Below are 24,436 nucleotides of genomic sequence, written 5' to 3' on the forward strand. Positions count from 1 at the left end.
ATCGATCAAATGCTTTCTCCGCATCAAGAAATATTAGCACCGCAGGGATTTGGTTGTTCTTCCCCAAATACTCTAATATGTTAACCACTTGCCTTACATTACTCTTCATTTGTCTACCATTTATAAAACCAGTTTGATCATTATGAATCATTTGTGGCATGACTGTCATTAACTTATTTGCTAGTATTTTAGCAAAAATTTTGTAATCTGTATTTAAAAGTGATATAGGCCTATAATTTTTTGGCTGAGTGTGGTCTTGCTCCTCCTTTGGAATCAGAGAAATAAAAGCTGTCCTCCAGGATGAGGGTACATCTCCTCCAGATTGTATGTTAGTAAATAACTCTTTGAGTGGTCCCACCATTTCTAACTGCAACTGTTTATAATAAGCAGCTGTCAAACCATCCGTCCCAGGGGCTTTACCCACTTTCAACTGCTTAATTGCAAGCATGGTCGCTTCGGAAGTTATTGGTTGATTTAAACCCTCCCTTTGCTCTCTTGTAATTATAGGAATATTCTCTTTCTGTAAGTATCTATCTACATCTATACTTTGAATTTTATCACTAGCATACAACCTCGTATAAAATTCTAAAAATGCTTTTTTAATCATGTTTTGCTGATAAACTTCTTTACCTTTATATTCTATTTTCTCTATGGTCCGTGACTTTTGTTTTTTCCTTAACAGATATGCTAACCATCTCCCTGGTTTATTAGCATTGCAAAAAGTATTATGTTTAGCATATTGCAAATTAGTTGCGACCTGATCTGCCATTAGCATTTTAAATTGCCCTCGCAGTAAGTTAATTGCCTCTTTTATTTTCTTGTCTGCTGGGTTCAATATCAAAGCTTGTTCTTTTTTTTATTTTTAATTTTAAAAACAAACTTTATTAGATTTAAAAAACAAAACATAAAATTGTATAAAACATTCACAACCTTAAAATACAATCAACAATATCAACAAACAACAAATAAGGTATATATAATGTATATAAGTACACATATATACAAGAACTTATTTTCCCTTTTTTTCCCTTAATGACGGTGTATAATTATTACTTTAAATTTCTTACTAAGTTTTGACTTTACCTTCTTTTCCATTGGTTTATCCACTCATACCAACTGTCCCATATCTTAAAATACTGAGAGTCTTCCTTATCTTTCAATTTCAATGTTAGTCTATCCATTTCTGCACATGTGTAAATTTTTTGAATTATTTGCTGCTCCATTGGCAATTGATCTGTTTTCCAGACTTGTGCTAGAGCTAACCTAGCTGCTGTAATTATATGTAATATTAGGTACCTTTTTTCCTTTCTAATGTTTTGTTTAAGCATTCCTAACAAAAAAATTTCCAGTTCTAGCTCAATATCCTCTGCTATTATTTCTGATATCCAAATTTTAATTTTTATCCAATATTTTTTAATTTTTGGGCAAAGCCACCAGACATGAAAGAAGGTTCCCTGTGCTTGCTTGCATTTCCAGCACATTGGATTAAGGTTTGCATACATCTTCACCAATCTCGCAGGGGCCAGATACCATCTGTACCACATCTTGTAGTGGTTCTCCTTATATGCTACAGATTTTATTATTCTATAGTTGGTTTCCCAACTGTTCTTCTGTTTTTTTTTTAATTTCCTCTTCTAAGTCCTTCCTTTTTTTTTCCTGTTTACGTCTTTGTTTATTATTCAGATATATCAAAATACCTTTCATATATGCTTTACTTGCATCCCAAACCATTTCCATAGATGTACCCTTATGCATATTTATAATAAAAAATTCTTTCATAAATTTTTTACATTCTTTTACATTTTCCTCATATCTAAACAGATTTTCATTTAACCTCCAAGACCTCTTAAATCCCATTCCATACTCTAATTCCATCCAAACTGGACTATGATCCATTAAAACTCTTGGGCAGATCTTCGTCTTCTTGACCCTAGAAAAAAGATCATTAGTAATTAATATGAAATCAATCCTAGAGAAAGATTGATGTCTATCAGAGAAAAAAGTAAAGTCTTTTTCTTCAGGGTTCCTCTCTCTCCAGATATCTCTAAACTCCATATCATCCATCATTTCAAAAAACGATTTTGGCAATCTAGCACGCGTTGAGATATTTTGCAAGAGCCCCATCTTATCTTTTTTAGTGTCCAAAACTCCATTCCAATCGCCCAATAAAATGCATGATTTGTAATCCCATTGTAGTAACTTGGAATGTAAAAGCTTATAAAATTTTTCCTGTTGTTGGTTCGGTGCATATACTCCAATTAAAAGTATTTTTTCTCCTTTTATTAAAGTTCAATTGCTATAAATCTTCCTTGATCATCTGCTTCAATTAATTTGGCAATTAAGTCTTTTTTTAGGTATATAACTATACCATTCTTCTTCTCGGGAGCAGATACAACAAAATGTATACCTAACCTTGAGACTTCCGGTGCAGCTGTCAAGGCAGAAGATCGGCCCGGTGTGAGCTCCGTTGTGCCAATCAAATTTCTTGAAGCTCTGCGGCTTTTTTTTAGCCATTCTCAGCCCTGGAGAGGCAGGGGGAGCAGAGGGGCTTTCTTTGGAGGCGAGGAGAGGGTGTGCGACCCTCTCTCTGCAACGAAACGTGAGCCCCGAGGATTCGGAGACCAAGAAGAAGGCCGCGTAGAAGCGGCCCCGAAGCCAATGACGCTGCGGTTTTGACCAGCATGGGGAGACAGGACAGAACATGAAGGGAAAAGAAGAAGGAGATCGGATCGAGAATTGCAGGGACTGTGCAGCGACTGGAGAGAATAGCGGCAGCCCAGATCAGAAGAGAAGGAAGCTTTTACTCATGAACCTTTTGGTGATCTCGCTGCTGAGGAATTGGAGAGAGATGGAAGGGCGAGTGAGCTGGATTAAGTGCTGGTGATTATTGGAGTGAGTGAAAGATCTTAGCTGGGTTAAGAACTGAACCACAGCGGATAAAGGAGCAATATATAATGACTAACTTTATAAAGCCAATGATGATTTGGGGGTGAATTTTCTTTTCTCTGAATCCCCCTTCCTCCCTGGGAGTTTAGTGTGACAGTGAGCCTTTTTCTGCCTATCTCAATTAGCTGGACAAATGGAAATAAGAGTGGGGATTAAGGAAGCTTTCCTTTTTTTAAAAAAAAAATGATTTATATGCCGCCTTTCTCCGGAGACTCAGGGCGGCTTACAATCCGTTAAGCAATAGCCTTCATCCTTTTGTATATTTATACAAAGTCAGCTTATTGCCCCCACAACTGGGTCCTCATTTAACCTACCTTAGAAAGGATGGAAGGCTGAGTCAACCTTGAGCCTGGTAAGATTCAAACCTGCAGTAATTGCAGGCAGCTGTGTTAATAACAGGGTGCTTTAAACCACTGTACTACCAAGGCTCTACATTGATTGAAGATACAATCAATTTTTAGTATTAATTGTATATAATAATTATGGTCTAATCGATTGAGCATATAATTACCTATTTAGATTTATTTATTACTTAATATAATTTGATATAATAATTTGTATATATAGTCATATAGATTTTAGCTAATTATAGATATATAAGATAAGGTTGAATTGATATACAGTTATAAATATTGAAATCTGAGTGTATATTAATAGGAGTAAAATAAGGGAGAAAGTGGATTGAGTGTGCATATTCAAATAGACTTAATAATAATAAATAATAATAATAATAATAATAATAATAATAATAATAATAATAATAATAATAATAATAATAAGAAGAAGAAGTAATAATATTAGTGTATGATAATCTGGAAAAGCTTCCTTTGTTTAGCAAATATGTCAACCACAGTAACCTCCACCAAAATGACCAAAAAACATATAGCTTCTACAGTGGCATCTTCACTGATTACAACGCCTCCAGGGCTAAGAAAATCAGGTGAAAATTTACCAACAGCAGAGAAACCAATCACAATGCAAGGAATGCAGATGATGTTCCAAAATATTCAAGAATTAATTGAAAAGAATCAAGAAGTTACATCTAAAAATTTCGAGGACCTGAAAACAGAGATGAGTGAATTAAGAGGAGAGATGAAACAAATTAAAGAGATATTGGGAGAGATGAGAACAACTCTGACTAAACATGAGGAGAGATTGACTGAGGTTGAAAAAACTACTGAAAGAGTTGAAACTCAAATAGATAACTGTGAAAGTAGATGTGCTCATGCGGTCGGGAAACTCGAAGAGGAAGTAGTATTCTTAGAGATGGAGAAGTCTGCTTTCTTCCTACATTTGCAAAATGTGGTGGAGGACAGAGAGGAACGGTTGGAGGAAATTGTGGGAGAAGTGATTGCAGAAGTAGTGGGGAGGAAGAAGAAAGAAGTCTATGGCAAGATAGATGAGGCCTATCGTGTTTATACCAACTATGCGAGACGGCATAATCTACCCAGGGAAATCCACATAAGACTTACTAAAAAGGCGCTCAGGGATGAAACCCTTCATAAGGCCAGGGATCAGAATATTACATATAAAGGACGGCAAATTACATTTCTAAAGCAGATCCCTAGAAGGGTGCAAGAACAGAAACAGAGCTACCAGTTTATAACCTCGCAATTAAGGAAACACAACGTGCCTTATCGATGGTTATTGCCGGAAGGACTTTTAGTGACTTGGCAAGACCGAAAGATTAAAATTGAAAATATACAGGATGAACAGGAATTCTGCGAAAGCTTCTTTGGACCCACTGAAAGTGAAAGAGATAAAGAAACAGTTAAAAAGAATCAGAAAGATCAGAAAGAGGAGTGGAGAAATGAGAGAGGAACACAAGTGTACCAAGGAAAGGGGAAACGAAATGGGAGGAAGGGGGAGGAAGGAGAATTAGAAGAATATGGGGTTGAAACTCGTTTAGCAGCTAAAACTAAAGGGACCAATAGATAGAGATGGATCAAGGAGCGAGACTTTTGACAGTAAATGTCAATGGCCTCAATGCTCCGGCAAAGAGGAGACGTATACCAACTAAAATTGTGAAAACTAATGTGGATATAGTCTGTATGCAAGAAACGCGCATCAAACTGTCACATGTTAATTTACTGAAATGTCTTAAAGCAGGGAAATTGTTTGTAGCGGCCTCAGAGGAGAGAAAGAGAGGCGTTGCAATGTATGTAAAGGAATATCTCTCCCTGAAACAACTTTTCACAGATGAAGAGGGACGAATATTAATATTAGAGGTGGAAATATTTCAGAGTAAAGTTTTACTGATAGGAATTTATGCCCCAAATACTAAACATAAACTGTTCTTCCGGAAAATACAAAGAGAAATCCGTGACTTGGACTATGAGCAGGTATGTCTTCTGGGCAACTTTAATGCAGTCGTTAATAGGATACAGGATCACAAAACAGGGGAAAGTCAAAAAAGAAATGGAGGACAAGATAGGAAAATCTTACCAGTCATTTGTAACGAAATGAGAGAGGAATTAGGACTGAAAGACACATGGCGTGAGCACAATCCGACCAAAGAACAATTTACTTATTATTCATCTAGACACAAATCGTGGTCCAGGCTGGACATGATTTGGTTGACACAAGAACTTAATTCTTTAGTAGCAGAGACTAGAATTATGCCAAATGACTGGGCAGATCATAATCCAGTACTAGTTATACTAAAGAAAGAGGAGAAAAATAGAAGGAGGTGGATGATGAGATCAGAGATTTTAAAAGAGACTGAATTTATACAGAAGCTTAAGATAGAAATACCCCTTTTCTTTCAAGAGAATAAAACACCGGGAATGCCACTTCAAATAATCTGGGACACCACTAAAGCTTTTATAAGAGGGCTTAGCATTAAATATATGGCCAATAAACATAAAAAAGAAGAACAAGAAAGAGGTGAGCTAATAAGTAAATTAATAAAAGCCGAGGAACAATTACAAGATAACCCACTTTCTGCAGGGGCAAAAGAACAGATAATACTACTAAAACATCAGCTTAATCTCCTGGAACTGGATAAATTGAAAGATAAGATAAAGATAGCAAAACAAAAACACTTTGAATCAGCTAATAAATTAGGAAGATGGCTTACATTCAGATTAAAAAAAGAAAAACAGATTAGACGAATCGACCAATTAGAAGACAAGGAAGGGAATTTATTAAAAGATAAAAAAGGAAAAGAAAAAATTGCAGTGGACTTCTACAAAGAACTTTACGAAAGGGAGGAGATTTCATTAGGTGCAATAAAAAATTATATAGAGAATTCGGACTTACCCAAGATATCTAATTTAATGAAAGAGATACTAGAGGAGGAAATTACCTTAATGGAGATGGAAAAAGCAGTAAAGAAACAGGGGAATCTAAAAACGCCTGGCACAGATGGACTTCCAGCGGAACTATACAAAACAATGTTTGAGGTTATGGGAGAGCATATGAAGGATCTATTTAATGAAGTAGTGGGAAAAGCGGAAATTCCCCATTCATGGAGAGAGGCAAATATTAGTTTGATTCCTAAGGAAGATCCCCCCTCATCAGATATTAAAAATTATAGACCAATTTCCCTTCTGAATTCAGACTACAAAATTTTTACCACAATCTTAGCAAACAGATTAAAAGGGTTTCTGAATGAATTCATACATCTGGATTCCTACCATCACGACAATTACGGGATAATATGAGATTTATGTTAAATATATTGGAATACTATGAAGAACATCCAGGCAAACAGGTCGCATTAGTCTTTATAGATGCCATGAAGGCATTTGATAGAGTTAATTGGGACTTTATAATATTACAACTAGAATATATGGGCTTTGGGCAGAGGTTTATAAATGCGATTAAAGCCATCTATTCTAAACAAATGGCCAGATTATTGATAAATGGGGACTTGACGGAAGAATTTCCTATTGGCAAAGGCACAAGGCAGGGATCTCCCCTATCTCCCTTACTCTTCATCTTATCATTAGAAACTCTATTACATAAAATAAGGAATGAAGAAAAAATTAAAGGCCTTAGAATTGGACAACAGGTATACAAAACCCAGGCCTTTGCTGATGATATGGTTTTTATCCTGGAAGAGCCCACAGAATCTTGTTTATACTTATTAGAGACAATTGAAGAATTTGGGGCGGTAGCAGGGTTATTAATTAATAAAAATAAAACAAATATATTAACTAAGAATATCCTAGAAGAATCTAAGAGAGGTCTACAGGAGGTAACTGGACTAAAAGTAGTTAATAAAGTTAAATACTTGGGAATTTGGCTAACTGGCAGATGTTCGAGTATACAGGAGGACAATTACAATAAATTACTAATTCAAATCAAAAAAGATTTAGATAGATGGGGTAAAATACAACTCTCACTACTAGGACGAGTAACAACAGTGAAATCTTATGTGTTACCGAAGTTTAACTTTTTATTTCAGACTGCTCCAGTGAGTTTATCTAAAAATTTTTTTACGGAGTTGAATCAAATAATATCGAAATTTGTCTGGCAGGGGAAGAAACCGCGGATTAAAAGAAAGATGATGCAAGAAGTAAGAGAAAGAGGAGGCTTAAGACTACCATGTTGGGAGAATTATTACTCAGCTGCTTTATTAATTTGGGTAAAAGAATGGATTACTTTATCTAATAATTGTCTCCTTAAAATAGAAGGTTTTGACATACAACAGGGTTGGCATAAGGCACTCTGGCATGAGAATACCCCACAGAGTAAATGGTTTACCCGACATTATATAAGAAAGATTTTAATCCAAAATTGGGAAAAAGTCAGTAAAAAATATTACATTAAAACGCCTTGTTGGTTAGCACCTTTAGAAGCAGTGACATATCCCAATCTTTACAACGTGGCTAAAAAATTAACATATAAAGACTTGCTGAACGTACAAGGGAGATTGAAGTCTAAACAGGAATTAACCTCTCAAGGAGTGCAAATGGATTGGTGGAGTTACCTGCAGATTCAGTCTAAATACCAAAAGGATAGAGATGGAAGAGGTATTGATGGCGAACTACAAGAGCTAGATAAAATCTTGATGGGCCAAGAAAAAGGCATGATTTCAAAAACTTATAAACTGCTCATGAAAATAGAGATAGGTGAGGAAATAGTCAAAGATTCCATGATCGCTTGGGGGAAAAATTTTGGGTATCCAATACACTTAGATAAATGGCAAGAGATTTGGTGGGATAATATGAAATTAGTAGTATCCACGGCGTATAAAGAAAATATCTATAAAATGATATATAGGTGGCACCTGCCTCCTGATAGACTAGCTAAAATGTTCTCTGGGCAGTCGGCGGATTGTTGGAAATGCGGATGGGAACATGGCACCTATTACCACCAATGGTGAACGTGTCCGAAAGCAGTGATATTTTGGGGGAAAATAAAAAAATGGCTCAATGAGATCTTAATGTTAAAAATCGATTGGCGACCAGAGACATGCCTGCTCGGTTCTAAGCCGGAAAATATAAAAAGGGACTTATGGTATTTGGCACTACATATCATTACAGCGGCGTGACTGACATATGCTCAACTCTGGAAAAATCAAAATATCCCAACAGAGGAGGCTATTATAAAAAATTTTTTAGAATGTGCGGAAGCAGATATGCTAACTAAAAAATTACAGGATAGAGAGCAAACACAAGTAGGTTTAGCTTGGGACAAATTCTATAAATAGTTAGAAAAGAGGAAATTATAACCCACATTAGATGAGGAATGGTATTTAATGAGTAATTTATATTATATAGGATAAGTGTGGTCGGATAGACCTAATTGATGTATTAAGATATATAAGCTGTTCTGTCTTCTCCGGAATATAATTTAGAGTTATAGTACCGAATATTTGTTCATTAAGGTACTATATGGAAGTACGTATGTTTATTGTTGTATTGTTTTTTGTGTGTCACTTTATGTTGTGTTGTTTTTTCTTTTTAACTGAAATGTAAATAAAGATTATTTTTTTTTAAAAAAATGTATACCTAACCTTGCATTTATTAAATATTTTTGATCTTTACTTCTAATATGAGTCTCTTGTAAACAGATTACATCATTTTTAACTTTCGCTTTCATGACCATTAAAGCTCAATCGCCATCTTGGTTTCACTTTCTCCCCTTAATGAGTCAGAAGGAAGTAATACACATTTGGAGTTAAAGTTCAGTACTTGCAAATCTGATCTCTCCTGAGTTTGCTCAGCCTGCTTCCGAATGATGTTTATGCCAAACGTTGTTTGCAGGGGTGGTCGCAGCGTCTTCTTCTGCTTAAAGCAGAAACATCCCGGATCTGGAGCTCTGTCGGGCTTCCATGGAGCTCTCACCCTTCGAGCCCCAGAATTGTTCCTGGGGCTCCTTGGGGAGCTCTACCTACGCCCGTCTGCTCTCTTCCTCCCCTTTTCCCAGGGAGAAAGTTTTCAAGCCGCTAGACAGCTGATTTGTGCTGTTCTAGCGGCTTTATGAGATTGCGGGGCTGGCACTCACAAAAGGAGTATCTTCGGCGCTTGCGATGCCACCGGAAGTCCAGAAATGGGACCTTTTTCTGAAGGAGCCAAGGGATAAGTCAGGGAAGCAAAGCTAGGGATAAAGGTCCGATAATAGTTGGAAATCCCGAGGAGTCACTGGACATCCTTCACTCGCCAAGGAGGTTGCCAACTACGCAAAGATGTGACTTTGCTCGGCTCCATTGTAATGCCCTCAGGAGAGATGCAATGCCTCAGAAACTCGATAGCGGACTGAAAAAAACTGACATTTTTCCAGTTTAACATACAAGTGGTTCTCCCGGAGCTGTTGCAGGACCAGGCAGAGGTGCTGGTGGTAGCTTTCCCGGGAGGAAGAGTAGATCAAAATGTCATCCAGGTAAATCGTGACAAACTGATTCAAGAGGTCCCGGAAGATGTTGTTCATAAAATGTTGGAAGACGGTGGGAGCATTGGTTAACCCAAACGGCATGACGGTATGCTCAAAATGTCCGTACCTGGTGCCAAACGCCATCTTCCATTCTTCCCCGAGCTGGATCCGAATTAGATTATAAGCTCCACGCAGGTCCAATTTGGTAAAAATGGTAGCCTCTCGGAGCTGTTCCAACAGTTCGGGAATAAGGGGCAGAGGATACAAATTGCGCACCATGATGGTGTTTAATATGCGGTAGTCACAACAAAGCCTCAAGTCTCCAGTTTTCTTCTTCATGATCAAGCAGAGGGGGATCCACCGGATAATGAGGAACTGCATATTTGGCTGCAAACGCCACATGCATAAAGTTCGTTGTGGCTCCAGAGTCAACCAGAGCGTGTGCTGGAATCCCTTATGGACTACTGGACAGGAATACTTGTGCCACCAGGATCAAGTGCTGGGGGGGCCCAGGGGCCAAGTCTGCTGGGTGTGACTCAGTGTTGGTGCGCGCCTGACCCAGGGTCTCCCCTAGGTTGAGCTTGGGGCATTTCCCAACAAGGTTTTCTGTGGTTGTGGGGCAGGCCCAGGGGCTGACCGTTGCTTCTTGGGGCAAGAGGCAGCCATATGCCCAGGTTCCCTGCAATAGAAACACAACCCCCCTGAGTGCTGTCTGTTTTTCTCAGTCACTCACAGATGGGGCCTGGCTGCACCTAATTCCATGGGCTCCTTCTGCAGAGTCAGGGTCTCGCACATGAGCGGGACCACCCAGGTCTCCTGGGAGGCACGGCGACTGCCCTGTCTCTGCAACTGAGTGTTAATCCTGAGGCAAGATGGACCAGCACATTGAGATTTGGAGGAATATCGACCTGGACCAGCTCATCCTGCAACTCCTCTGACAACCCATCCTGGAACACATCCATGAGGGCAGCCTCATTCCAAGCCAAATCCTGACTAAGCAGCTTAAACTTACTGATATATTCCTACAGAGAGCACCGGCCCTCCTTCAGGGTCTTCAGACATCAGATAGCAGTCTGTGTCTTAATGGGATCCTCATACATCAGCCTGAGGTAGACACAAAACCCCCAGAAATCATTCAGCAAGGAGCTAGCCTGGACCAGCAGGGGCATGGCCCAGTGAGCCGCAGTGCTGGAGAGAAGGCTAATCATAAACCCCACTTTATCCCAGTCAGTGGGGAAGTCCTTAGCTCGCAGGCTGATAAAGACCTGGCGTTGTCCCAAAAATGCAGGAAACATGGCTGCCATCGAATTTATCAGGCACCGCTGCCAGGCATTTCCTCTGGGGAGGTGGAACAGTGTGAGCTTGGAGCTGAGCCACCTGTGCTGCTAGCGAAGCCACCTGTTGAGTGAGCTGAGCGTTCTCCACATGAAGCTGCTCCATTTTAATAGATATTTGTTTGGGCAAGAGACAAACTGTTGTGACCTAGGCTTCCCAGGAGCATGAAGCAGACTCCTTGTCCCAACAAAAACCCCTTTTTATTAAGTTACTGTGAGTTCTTCTCATTTATATCCAGCAAAGTCTTTCAAGGGAGAATTTACAGTCACAGACCTTATCTGGCTTGGAGAGCTGCCAGGCCAATATCTTCAAAACTTGGCAAGGAGTCACGAATCAATTAAGCAAACTCTCTCCTGCAAACTCCACTCCCCTTTCACTTTTTTATTCCCTCTGGGAGGGGCATTCATCACCCACCTATGGCCTTACTCCCAAGTTGACCCTTGTTCTTCAGCTGTTCCCTTCATCTGGCAACTCTGCACAAGCGCACACTCAGAACAGGCTCCAGCTGTTCATCTGCCTCCCTGGTGTCTGACTCTGAAGGCAGCTGATAACTACCATACAGCTCTGGCCCCTTCTCTGCCTCCGACACAGATCCCTCATCAGAGCCTTCCCCAGACTCCAGGACTGGGCCATGTTCCTCCCCAACCTCCTCACTGTTTGAATCTGCTGCCAGCTCCATTGGCTGCTGTTTGGCCACAACAAGAAGAATTCAGAATATAAAAAAGCAAAAGTTTATTTCACATGAAAATGTACAAAATTAACCAAACCAAAAAATGGATATTATTTTGAACAAAGGTCAAAGGTAATAAAAAATAGTTTCTTTCAACATATAAATTACAAGAAAGAAGTCAAGGAAACAGTAGATCCACTTAAGAGAGAAGATGGCAAGGAAGTAATAGGCAGCAGAGAGAATGCAGAACTGCTTAATTCATTCTTTGCATCAGTCTCCACACCAAAAGAAACTATAGCTCAGTGATGGCTAACCTTTTTGCGCATGCCCGAACCCCCAAAATACAATGCATGCACGGCCACCGCACATGCGCCCCTCCTCCCCCACATGTGCGTGCAGCTCCCTGCACTCCCCTGCCCCCTACACATGCGTAACTGCCCCCGCACATGCCCCACCCCCTGTGCATGCACACATGGCCCCCCCGTGTGTCTCCCCCCCGTGCATGCACAGCAGAGACCCGAAGACCAGCTGGCTGGCTGGCAGGAGGTGCACGCACATGCGCAGCGGAGCTGAACTGGGGTGACAGCTCACGTGCCATCAGAGAGGGCGCTGCGTGCCACCTCTGGCAACTATGCCATAGGTTCGCCATCACGGCTATAGCCCAACCTACCCAAAACATAATTATAAAAGGCAGACTAGAAATAAAATTAAAACAAGCAAGAAAATGGTTATAGAACACCTGTCTGACCTTGATGAATATAAATCACTGGGACCTGATGGATTACATCCCAGAGTTCTGAAGGAGCTGGTAGATGTTATCTCAAAACCATTGTACAATATCTTTCAAAACACCTGGAACATCTGAGGATTGGAAAAAAGATGATATGGTTCCCATCTTCAAAAAAGTAAAAAAAAAAAAATTACCAAATTTGCAGATGACACTAAACTGACAGAGGATCCAAAAAGATCTTGACAGACTTGAATAATGGGCCCTATCCACCAAATGAAATTTAATGTGGAGAAAAGCAAAGTTTTACACCTAGACAGGAAAAACCAAAGGTACAAGTACAGATTAGGTGAAACCTAGCTCGAAAACAAGAATTGTGAGAGGGACCTTGAAGTCCTAGTGGACGATCACTTAAACATGAGCCAGCAATATGCGGCAGCAGCCAAAAAAGCTAATGCAATCCTAGGTTGTATAAACAGAGGCATAGAATCAAAATCACATGAACTATTAGTATTGCTTTAAAAAGCCTTAGTAAGGCCACATCTGGAATACTGCATCCAGTTTTGGTCACCATATTACCACAAATATGTTGAGACTTTGGAAAAAGTGCAAAGAAGAGTAACTAAGATGATTAAAGGCCTGGAGACTAAAACATATGAAGAACGGTTGCAGGATTTGGGTTTGACTAATCTAGAGAAAAGAATGACTCGGGTGACATGATAGCAGTATTCCAGTATTTGCCACAAAGAGGATGGGGTCAACTTATCTTCCAAAGCACCAGAGAGCAGGACAAGAAACAATGAATGGAAACTAATCAAGGAGAGAAGCAACCTGGAATTAAGGAGAAACTTCCTAATAGTGGGAACAATGTTAATGTAAATGCCTAACGTTGCCCCCCATGGCAGAGTAAGGGTTAACCCCATCCATCCACCTAGATCCTCCCCTGATCCCTCCTTACCTCGGCCCCGCCTCCCAGGTATATAAGGTGTGGTCCAGAGATCCAGATGTACTTCCAGACATATACCTGTAACAGAAACATCTGATTAATAAAGAACTCTGATTCAATTGCATTTCATGTTGGAGTCATTGGGTAAGATCCTTGGAAACATTTCACAGATTGGTAGCAGAGGATGGTTAACCCACAACTCACAGAAATGGCAGAATCAGGAATCCAGTCCAAAGCAGAGAACAGGATGTTCACCAGAGCCTATACAAAACAGATGGAGGAGCTGCAGGCTCTCGAAGGCACCACAGCGAGAATCGGCCCGAACGAGGGTGAGCAGGAAGATGATCCGAACTTACTGCTCTGGGACGAGGAACTGAGAGAGGAAACCTGCAGCAGCAAAGGAACAGAGCCACTGGGCAGAGACGACTTCCGATCGACCATTCTGAAGATGCTGGAAGCGCCCGCCAGCAAAGAGGAGCTCATCGCGAAACTCCAAGGCCTTCTGGAAAGCCATGGAGCAGCGATGAGAACCCAGGAACCAGAAAATGAAGTCGCCAGTTCGGCAAGGGAAAAGCTTTCCCAAGCTGACGCTCCGGACTTGGAAGATTTCACTTCCGCGCCATGCTCCCAGAGGCCATCTTGGAATGGCCGACAACCAAGGGGAGCCGAGATTTAAAAGAAATGGCACGAACCTGCGGGGACCCCGATACGAGTGGGGAAAAACCCGAAAACCACACAGAGACAACAGCGCAGGCCTGCAAGGGCCCACCTATTGGGCCCGAAGTGGAAAAAGGAATTGAGACTCTTGCGGCAGCACTCGGCTGCGCATTCAAGCCTCCCGCGCCTGCAAAGAAACACTCTGAGGCACACCAAAGCCAGAGGGACAACAGGGTGGCCACCGGAACCCATGCAGCGACCCAGCCGACACTCCGCGAGACAACGTGCCCAGAAAGCGACCACCGGAACCCGATCACCTGCAGGATCGATCAACCACAGGATTCGCACTCGCCACCCGCTGCACCAAATTCACTGGGCCCGGAAATAAAAAGACAAAGCAGCTACTTACCAGCCGTGCGACCCCCGCCAGGCTTCTCTACTCGCCTGGAGATCATCCAGCATCATCCAGGATCCACCGCCGCCGCCGCCGCTGCTGCCACCGCCACCGCACCGCCGAATCCAGGGGATCCTCGATTTACGTCCATCACCGCCGCCGTGCCGCCAAGCTCCAGAAGTCCTTGACCTGCGACTGCTTTGCTTCCTCACCTCTTCCCGTTCTTCACTGGAGATCCAGGGACCCAGCCATGGCATCTGTCGTCCAGGGAGGGCTACGGGCCTGCCAGGGGTGAGTCTAGCCTCCCACCGGCAGGCCTAGGCCTAGGCCTGAGAGCAGCAGCAGAGAGCTCCTCACCCGACAACCTCCGACGTGAAATGTGCTTCGCGCATGCCCAGTCATCGCCTGTAGGAAGAGAGAGGAACATAGCGATAAGTGCAAAGAACATAGAGATAAATCCATATAGACTAGCAACTAGCATTCCCCCGACATATTGCGAGTTCCCTCACCTACAAAACCATGGACAGCTCCAGACTGTGAGTAACTTACCACACAGCTCAATGACTTTGCCAGCTGACTTCCACAAGCTAAAACTAGATGGGACTAATTTCTTAGAGTGGAATCATCAGCTACAAATTATCTTTCTAAGGGAAAATATGTTATTTTTACTTAATGATCCATCTAGAAAACCCTGGACCTTTGATATAGATTGCCTGCACCACAGGGCTTATTACTTGTTAATGGCAAGCCTATCACCAAGCATGTACCCCAGCCTTGGCCACTACTTGACTGTGGCTGAGATATTACAAAAAATATTTAATTTATTCTATAGCAAGAGTGCAGCCACAACCACCAAGATATCTAGAGATTTCTACTCAGCCAGGCACAAGGCTGGAACTCCTATGGGTAAGCACATCCTAAAACTAAATGCTACCAGGGCAGAACTCATACAAAGGGGGGAAACTATCTCAGAAGATAGTATGAAGAGCATAATTATAAATTCCCTGGACTCTAGTTGGGAAAACTTTATAATGCAACTAGATAGCCTCAACATAGAGCATCTCTCTCTAGAAACACTTACCAACAGGCTGATAGCGGAGGATAGCCTAAGAAGGGACCGCTCCACGAGCCGCAGGGAGAGTAGACCAATAAAAAGGGTAGAGTTTCAAACCAGGGATCACAACACCCCAGAATGCTTTATCTGCGGCTCCAGAAACCATTATAAGAAAGACTGCCCCAGAAACCAAAGGGACAGAGACTACAATCACCGCAGGGAAAGGCAAGGCCGGAAGTCAGGGTACCCAGATAGGCACTCACCAGACAGCAGGTTCAGGCGCAGGGACTCCCCCAATCCCAGAGACAGGAGGGGACATAGAGACAGCTCCAGGGACAGCCAACCGGGGTCACTGTATGGCCTTGGAGACCATCAACCCACACGCACGCAGCCAAGAAAAGGGAATGCATGGCTCATCGATTCAGGAGCCACCAACCACACCACCAACAACAGGAACATACTAACATAATTCCCACCAAAGAAGTACCACATTAAGGTAGCCAATCAGGACAAGGTACTGGTAATGGGAGAAGGGAACACACGCATAGATGGGATAGGGAAAATAGAGGGGGTACTGCTCATACCTGAGATACCTCACAATATACTGGCCATTCTCAAGCTCAGCAAAGACTTAGGCATTGAGACGACTTTTAAGGGAGGAAAAGCATACATGACAAAAGGCAATAAGGACATAGGCAAAATCATCATCGAAGGGGGGCTCACATACTTACAACCCCAAGATTATCCAGATGCAAACACACAACTAGAAGATAGGGAAGGCAAAACAGGTACCCCCGGGGAGACAAAAGAGGATAAGGCCGAGCACACCACTGAGGACAAACACATTTCTGACACAGCACACAAGGGGAGGCCATCTATTGGCAAACCCATCCATGATGAATGCGCCCTCTACTTCATAGGAAGTTGGGCCACACCAGTTTCCCAATTGTACAAAAAATGACTGAATTTTCAAACGGTTTGCAAGTAAAGAACTGTAACAATTATCTAGAGTGTTCCGTGTGCAAATGCTCTAAACTGAAAACAAAACCTAGACCAAAAAAGGCCTCTCGCACCACCAATTCGACCTTTCAGTTAGTTCCCATGGATTTGGTAGGCCCCATGAAACCCTCTATTAAGTTCAAAAAGAGGATTTTTCTAACTATAGTTGATGACTTCAGTCGTTACGGGTTCGTATACACACTCAATCACAAAAATGAGGTGTTTCAAAAGTTCAAAGAATTTTACAGGAGGGTTAGAAACACAACACAACATCAAAATAAAACAAATCATGACAGATAGAGGGTCAGAGTTCCTATCAAGGGACCTCTCCAATTGGATAAAGAAACACGGAATATTACATTTTACTTCTTTGCCTTTTTCCGCATTCCAGAACAGGGTGTCGGAACGCAGGAATGGCGTATTACAAACAATGGTAAGATGCGTATTAGAAGACACAGGGCTGGGGCAACACTTCTGGGCAGAGGCACTCACATACTCAAACTACACCCTGAACAGGCTATGGTCAAGTGTGGTAAACAAAACTCCCTATGAGGTTATGTACAATAGGAAACCCCAAATAGCTCACCTACACATATTTGGGGTCACAGCGGACGTACATATACCGAAGCAGTTAAGGCAAAAGGGGGACAAGGTATCAAGGAGACTAAGGTTTATGGGATACGAGTCCGGGATGAAAGGGTACAGGTTTATTGACAAGGACAATAAATTTATCGTATCCAGAACAGCAGTGTTTCATGAAAACACAAACTGGTCAAAAATACATCTCAACGAAGTGTTGTCCAGGCAGGAAGTCACAGACAATGTAAGGGTCACGAGTAGACTAGACACAGCTGAAACCGAGGCACACGAGAAACACAAACCCAAACACCAAGGGGTAGCCACCAAGGGATGGAAAGAGGACCACCCCGTCATACAGGTAGATGCACTCACAGAAAAGGAAGCCAAATACATGCATGACACAGAAACACTACCTAACAGGCCCGTCAGACACAACAGGAACAAAATGCCAAAGAGGTTTGAAGATTACGTACTATCAATACACACAAACACCACAACACCCAACTCTTACGAAGACATTCTTAGGTTGCCACGAGAAGAAAGGATTAGGTGGGAGGAGGCCATGGAGAAAGAGATGAACAGCCTGAGAGAGCTAAATGTGTATACCCCATCCAAGGTACCAGACAACAAGGTACCCATTGGGACAAAGTGGGTTTTTAAAATCAAGGAACTCGAGGACAATAAGACACTGTACAAGGCTAGGTTAGTAGCACAGGAGTTTGTGCAAAAATACCCGGAGGACTACACCGATACATATTCACCCACAGTCAGGGCCGAGAGTGTAAAGAGCGCCCTGGTGATAGCAACAATTCTAGGACTAGAAGTTTACCAATTCAACATGCAGACAGCCTATCTTCACACGAAACTAGACAAAGAGATCTTTGTCAGGGCACCCCCCAGAAGAAACACAAAGAAGGGGGGATACCTGGTTGTTAAAGAAGAGTCTGTATGGGCTGAAGCAATCTGGTAAGAGGTGGTATGAGTACCTAGCAAAAATTCTCAGGGACATGGGATTCACAGCCACCTCTGCTGACCTATGCTTCTTCACCAAAAGGGAGGGCACATCCATTGAATACATGCTTGTTTATGTGGACGATATTTTATACTGTGGCCAGCATAAACAGAAATGTGATGATTTCGCTGATAAGTTGGGGAAGCATTTCGCACTAAAAACTCTGGGGAAGGTAAACAAGTACTTGGGCGTCCAGATCGACAGAACACAGAAAGGGTTCAGGATCTCCCAAAAGGAGAAAATATTGGAACTATTACACAAGTGCAACATGAAGGATGCCAAGCCGTGCGAAACACCCATGCAAATTGACTTTTTAAAACACACAAACGAAGAAGGTGAGACATTTAAGGACAATATCATCTATAGGTCTGTCGTTGGGTCCCTTCTATATATAGCCAACTGGACTAGGCCAGACATCCTCCTAGCGGTCAACCTCTTGTCTAGGCACGTCAGCGATCCAAAAATGTACCACTGGGAAGGTGTAAAACGCGTGCTCAGATACCTAAAGTACAGCATGGATGCCTACCTAAGCCTAGAGCCAGTGAACTCCAAAGAACCCATATTAACCTGCTATGCCGACGCTGACTGGGTAGGTGACACAAAGAGCAGGAAAAGCACATCTGGCTATGTATTCCTCATCAACGGCTGCCCAGTGCACTGGTACACCGGGAAACAAAACCTGGTGGCCACATCTACAGCAGAAGCAGAATACATCTGCCTCTCTAAGGCAGCCAACAACCTGACATGGTTCGACGACCTGCTCTCCAACATCTGGACTGAACCAGCCTACCTGATAATAATACATGAGGACAACAAGGCAGCCATAGATATATCAATGGCAGACGCAGTGGGTCAGAGATCAAGGCATATAGACATTAAGCACAAGCACGTCAGACAGTTAACGAACATTGGTTTTATCAAGGCCATACACTGCAAGACTGCTGAGCAAATCGCTGACATCCTGACCAAACCTTTGCAGAATAAACAGCACGTCTACCTAACTTCAAGACTAGGTGTACACACACAAAATACACACACAGGTCCAACTGTTAGGCATTTAGAGGGGGATTTGTTACATGTAAATGCCTAACGTTGCCCCCCTTGGCAGAGTAAGGATTAACCCCATCCATCCACCTAGACCCTCCCCTGATCCCTCCTTACCTCGGCCCCGCCTCCCAGGTATATAAGGTGTGGTCCAGAGATCCAGATATACTTCCAGATGTATACCTGTAACAGAAACATCTGATTAATAAAGAACTCTGATTCAATTGCATTTCGTGTTGGAGTCATTGGGTAAGATCCTTGGAAACATTTCACAAACAATTAACCAGGTCCTTCAGAAGTTATAGGTTCTTCATCACTGGAGGTTTTTCAGAAGAGACTGGACAGTCACTTGTCTGAAATGGTATGTCTCCTGCTTAAGCAGGGGGTTGGACTAGATGACCTCAAAGGTCACTTCCAGCTCTATTCTGATTGTAGATTGTATATAATTTACAAATCTCCCTTGGCACAAAAAGTAGTATCTACAGATATCAAACAAGTTCACATCCCTTTACACAATTGCCCATGAAATAATTTTTTAAAGAATGTCTAGAACAGACATGCAAACTCAAGGCCCACAGGCCAGATCCAGCCCACAATGTGGTTAGATCTGGCCCGCGATGTGATTAAATCTGGAGACAGTGAGGGGCCGGCCACAACCGCCTTGGCCCTAGCCCACCCCAGCCCGACTGGGCAATTCCCCTGTACACACACACAGGCAGCAAGTGTGTACGGGCTGGCATCCCCAGTGAAAGGGAAGTGCTTTTGGGCTGTGGGACCAGGGTGCAAGGCTGGGCCAGTGAGTGGGCCATTGAGGTGGCAGAGGCCCTAATGGTGGGTGTGGCACAGCTGCTGGGAATCTACTATACACTTATCTACAACAACTTCTTGGCCACCCGGGCCGGAATGTGGTCAGTTTGTGGAAGGAGTGGGGTGGGAGGGAGGGAGGAAAAAAGGAAGGACATGGGAATGAGAAGGAAGGAAGGCAAGGAAGGATGGGGGAGGGAGAAAGGAAGGAGGGAAATTGGAATGAGACAGAGGGAGGGTCTGAGGGAAGTCCTGCCTTAGCACTTGGTCCCTTTCACCATCCACTTGCCCCCTCCTCCTGGCCTCTCCTGGTGGTCTCCCATCCTATTTCTGAGGATGCTTTGCTTACAAAGCTGGGTCTCCTTGCATGGAGAGCAACCAGGCCTCCATCTGACCCACGCACTTTGCCCTCCTACATCCACCATGAGCAACCTGGCCAAGGAGAGCAAGCATAGCAGGAGTCTCAAGGAGGAGGTAAGTGTGGTTGGGCACCCACTCAGGGAAGCGGGACTGAGCTGGGCTGGGTTGTGGGGTCCTGGTGCCCCCAGGAGCTGAAGGGCTGGACTGGACACTTGCCTTCTGCTGACCAGGGCTCTGGGCAGCCCGTGCCACTGTCTGAGGGTCCTCAGCATGATCTGAGAGGGACGGCAAGGCTTCTCTGATGGACTTGCCTTGGTCTCACATTCTCCACTGGAGACCTCCAGATCCCCACTCCCAGCCTTGCTTGCCCCCACTCCCCACAGGAGGCAGAGGACAACACTGCTGCATGTGGAAGAACAGAGGAGAAAATTTGCAGGAAGTAGTTTCCTCTGAGTTCAATTTATGCCTGTCAACATTCTAACTGACAAATCCAACCAAAGCAAGTAGGGCTGAGATGATCCAATCTCTTAATGCAAAATTTTATTAAGTACATTATTTCAGCAAAAATGAGGGCAAAATGAGATCTAACCATTTCCTGCAAAACCCACATAGTTAAAATTCAGTTTCTCCCTTCCCCTATTAGACCAAGTCACATTGTCCAATGAAGTCTCCTGATATTGTCTTTTGGCTCTGATAAATACCTGCTGAAGTGTCCTTGGTTCTCACGGCTGGCATCTTGATGTCTGGAACCTAAGTTCTATCTACCCCTCCCCTCCCGTCCCCTCATAATTTGTTGGCAAGCTGAGAAGTGATAATAGTTGCAACAGCCAAAGCACCTTTTGAAGCTTGACGCTACGTTTGACAGATCTCTGGAGAAGAGGAAGGGGTGGTGGGGAAGCTACATGAGGGAAGGCTGCCACAACAAGCCAGCATCCTTACTATACATGATTGAAACGGGGGTTCCCTTTTGAGAATGGCCAGCTTCCCTTGTGCAGGACCAGGGAACGCTACTCCCCTGACATCTCTTGCTCTCAGAGGAACTCAGAGGAAACTGCTTCCTGCAAATTTTCTCCTCCATGCTTCCACACACAGCAGCATCCTCCATCTCCTGCTTTGCTTGGAGGGGGCACTGGACAGGGAAACACCAGCGATGTCTGGGATTGAGAGAAGAACGTCTCCTTTGGCATGCTGTGCATGCACACACACACACACACACACACACACACACACACACACTCCATTCCAAGCTTGGAGACTTTTATCCACATCTGAGCTTGCAAACTGTCAATCATGCCTGGGCTTGGGGAGAAGGCTCTCTCCTTCCTCTGTGGATAAAAGTCCCCAAACTTAAAATGTGATTTGTGTGTGTGCACGCATGCATGCGCGCGCACATGCACATGCAAGCATTTGGCTGCCAGCAATTTGGGGAGGCAACGAGCTTGTGGGACATTGTCCCCATGTCAAGTTAGCCAGTGTGACTTGTTCTATCCTGACCCAGCCGTCCCAAGTTCCATTTGGAAATGGGGTTCCATTTCCTTAGCCAGGTGAGTCCCAGGACTAGTGGCCATTCCATTCCGGTGCCACAATGAAAGTGAGTCTCTCATCATGAGTCCCCATTGCTATGTCCAGAGGTTCTGTGGCAAAAATGGCCGGTTCCCCCCCATGACTGACCCATCTAACTGGCAGAATGCAATGGTTTTTTTAGCTTCCGCAAGTGTATGCCCAATTTTCCCACCAGGGTTGGACTAATCAAACACCGGGTGCATCCTGAATCCAGGAGAGCTGAGATTTTTACTCTTCCCCCCACCCAGGGACGAATAGTCTTAGGGGTAGGGTGAGTGGCTCAATTGGTTCGCTTACCAGCAGGTCATCTTCAGGATCACTCTCGGATGTGTCCAGTTCCTCCCCAGGAGATGCCGGAGTTCCTTCCCCCAATTTTGAAAGGGGGCAAAATTGCAGCCTCTCTACTTCTTAATGTGGTGTCTTTTCCTCGGGGGGGGGGTTGTTTTCACAGGCTTTCCTCTGGACAGGCATTCTGGCTTTCGAGTGGGAGTTTTTGAATAACACTCAGCTGCCCCTCCTTCCCATATTTGAAGCAGGCAAATGATCTCGGTACCAGGGGGTGTTGCAGCTTGAATGGCTTTCGCTTTCCCTGGGGTGGGGATCTCTTAAAGGCTCTTCCCCCTCAGTACTGGTTTCTGGCATGTCAATCTCCACTTCTTCAGCAAGAAAGTACCAGTCGTGCGGGCGATCTGGGGCCCCTCGAGCCAGGGAGGCATGATAAAGGTCGTCATTCAGGCCATCTTTGAACCAGCTCACTAGGATGTCTTCTGGCCAGTCCACTCTGCAGGCAAGGTCTCAGAACTCTTCAGTGTATTCAGCTACCACATGTGCCCCTGTTTCACGGTTCTGATGCAATCACAAGCTTTGCAGTCTGCCAAGAGGCCTTCAAATTGGCAGTGGAGAGCCATCATGAATTGGTCAAAGTTCCGCAGTTCAGGGGCATCTGTGTTGTGGGGGGGTCACCATCCAATGGGCAGCTGCCCCTTCCAAGGCCAAGGTGACGGTTCAGATCCGAGCACCCTGGGTCTGGAAACCCCTCCCGTACTTCTGCATGTACATGAGGACATGTGCCAAGAAAAACCCCAGTTGCTGCAGTTTGCCAACATACTTCACTCCCATGGGGGATCTTCCTCTCCAGTTGTGGCACTCTAGGCTGGCCAGGGATGATTGCAAGGTCTGGTGCTGTGCGGGGTGGATTCACCTGGATGGCTGCTGCCCCCCCTGCTGTGTCTGCTTGGCCTGCTGCTGCTGGATCCAGAGTGGCGGTCCCGGCCTCATTCGCTGCTGTTGCTGCCTCACCCCCTCTCTGGTGTTGATCTAATTCCCCCCTGGTTCTGAAGTTTTCAGGAGCCTCCATCACAAACTGCATAACATTTCTCTTGAGGCAGTCATTTTTTCGATCAGCTTTTCCTGGTCAGACAGGGCTTCCAGCTCGCCTTTCCAGCCCGGTTGTCGACTGCCCCAGGTGAGGGTGACTCATCAGGTTCCTCTGTCCCAGTTGTCCTTCTTTCCCACTCTGATCGACCATCAGAGCTTCATGAGGGTTTCCAAGTTGGCTTCAATGTCTTCAATGGGGCAGAAGGAGCTGGCTTCTGGCTGGGTAGTGGTGGAGGTTTCACCCCAGCATTCTCCCTCTCCTTGCTCTCTGCTTTGTTTGGACATTATGTACAAGGTCCCCTCAGTAGAGCAAGTTTGCTTCTTCGGGTTGAGCACTTTTGCAGAGCCTGCTTTATGTAAGGTCTTGCCTCTACTCCCCAAATCAAGAAAGTACAGACTCTTGAAACAGCAGCATTTCAAAAGGAACCTTTTATTGAAAGGAAGTGATTGCAAGACAAAAGCAAAGCAGGCTCTAAGGTCCCCTTAGGCAATTCTGTTAGGATAAAGGAGTTAGAAACCCCTTCCCTCAGTCCAATGTTGAATGAGCCAATCCACAGGTGTGAAGATGTTGTGAAGACAGTCATCCTGGGAAGGAGATAAGGGACTGTTCCCAGGCGCTTCTTTCAGGAGGCTTCAGAACTGGGACAAAACAAAAGTCCCTCTCCTCCTTACACATTCCCCAAAGGTAAATCAAAGCACAGGACAGATAGGTGTCAGAGGTAGAGTTATAAACTAAGGGATTACAGGATATGTAGGAAACAGGAAGAGGATAATAACTGAATAAATGATCCAGGCCCCCCTCCCCACAGAAATGGCAGTATCACGATAGGGATCTGAAAGTATCTACTATCCCCAAATTAATAAATGGACCGTGGTTTCCATAATGTTATGATGTAAGGATTGCCTCTCCTTCCAACTTAAGAAAGTAAAAACTCTTGAAACGTGGTTGTTCAAAAGAGACCTTTTATTAAGGTCATCCGTGGTTTTGGGGTGGGGTATCATCAGTACGCTGATGATACCCAGCTTTTTATATCCACCCGAACCAGCCCAGTGATGCCCTCAATGTGATGTCCCGGTGCCTGGAAGTGGTACGGATCTGGATGGGGAGTAACAGGCTTCGACTCAACCCGGCCAAGACCGAGTGGCT

This window comes from Pituophis catenifer, unplaced genomic scaffold (assembly GCF_029215685.1).
Source record: "Pituophis catenifer annectens isolate HBS135680 unplaced genomic scaffold, rPitCat1.0.hap2 SCAF_1, whole genome shotgun sequence".
Lineage (NCBI taxonomy): Eukaryota > Metazoa > Chordata > Lepidosauria > Squamata > Colubridae > Pituophis > Pituophis catenifer.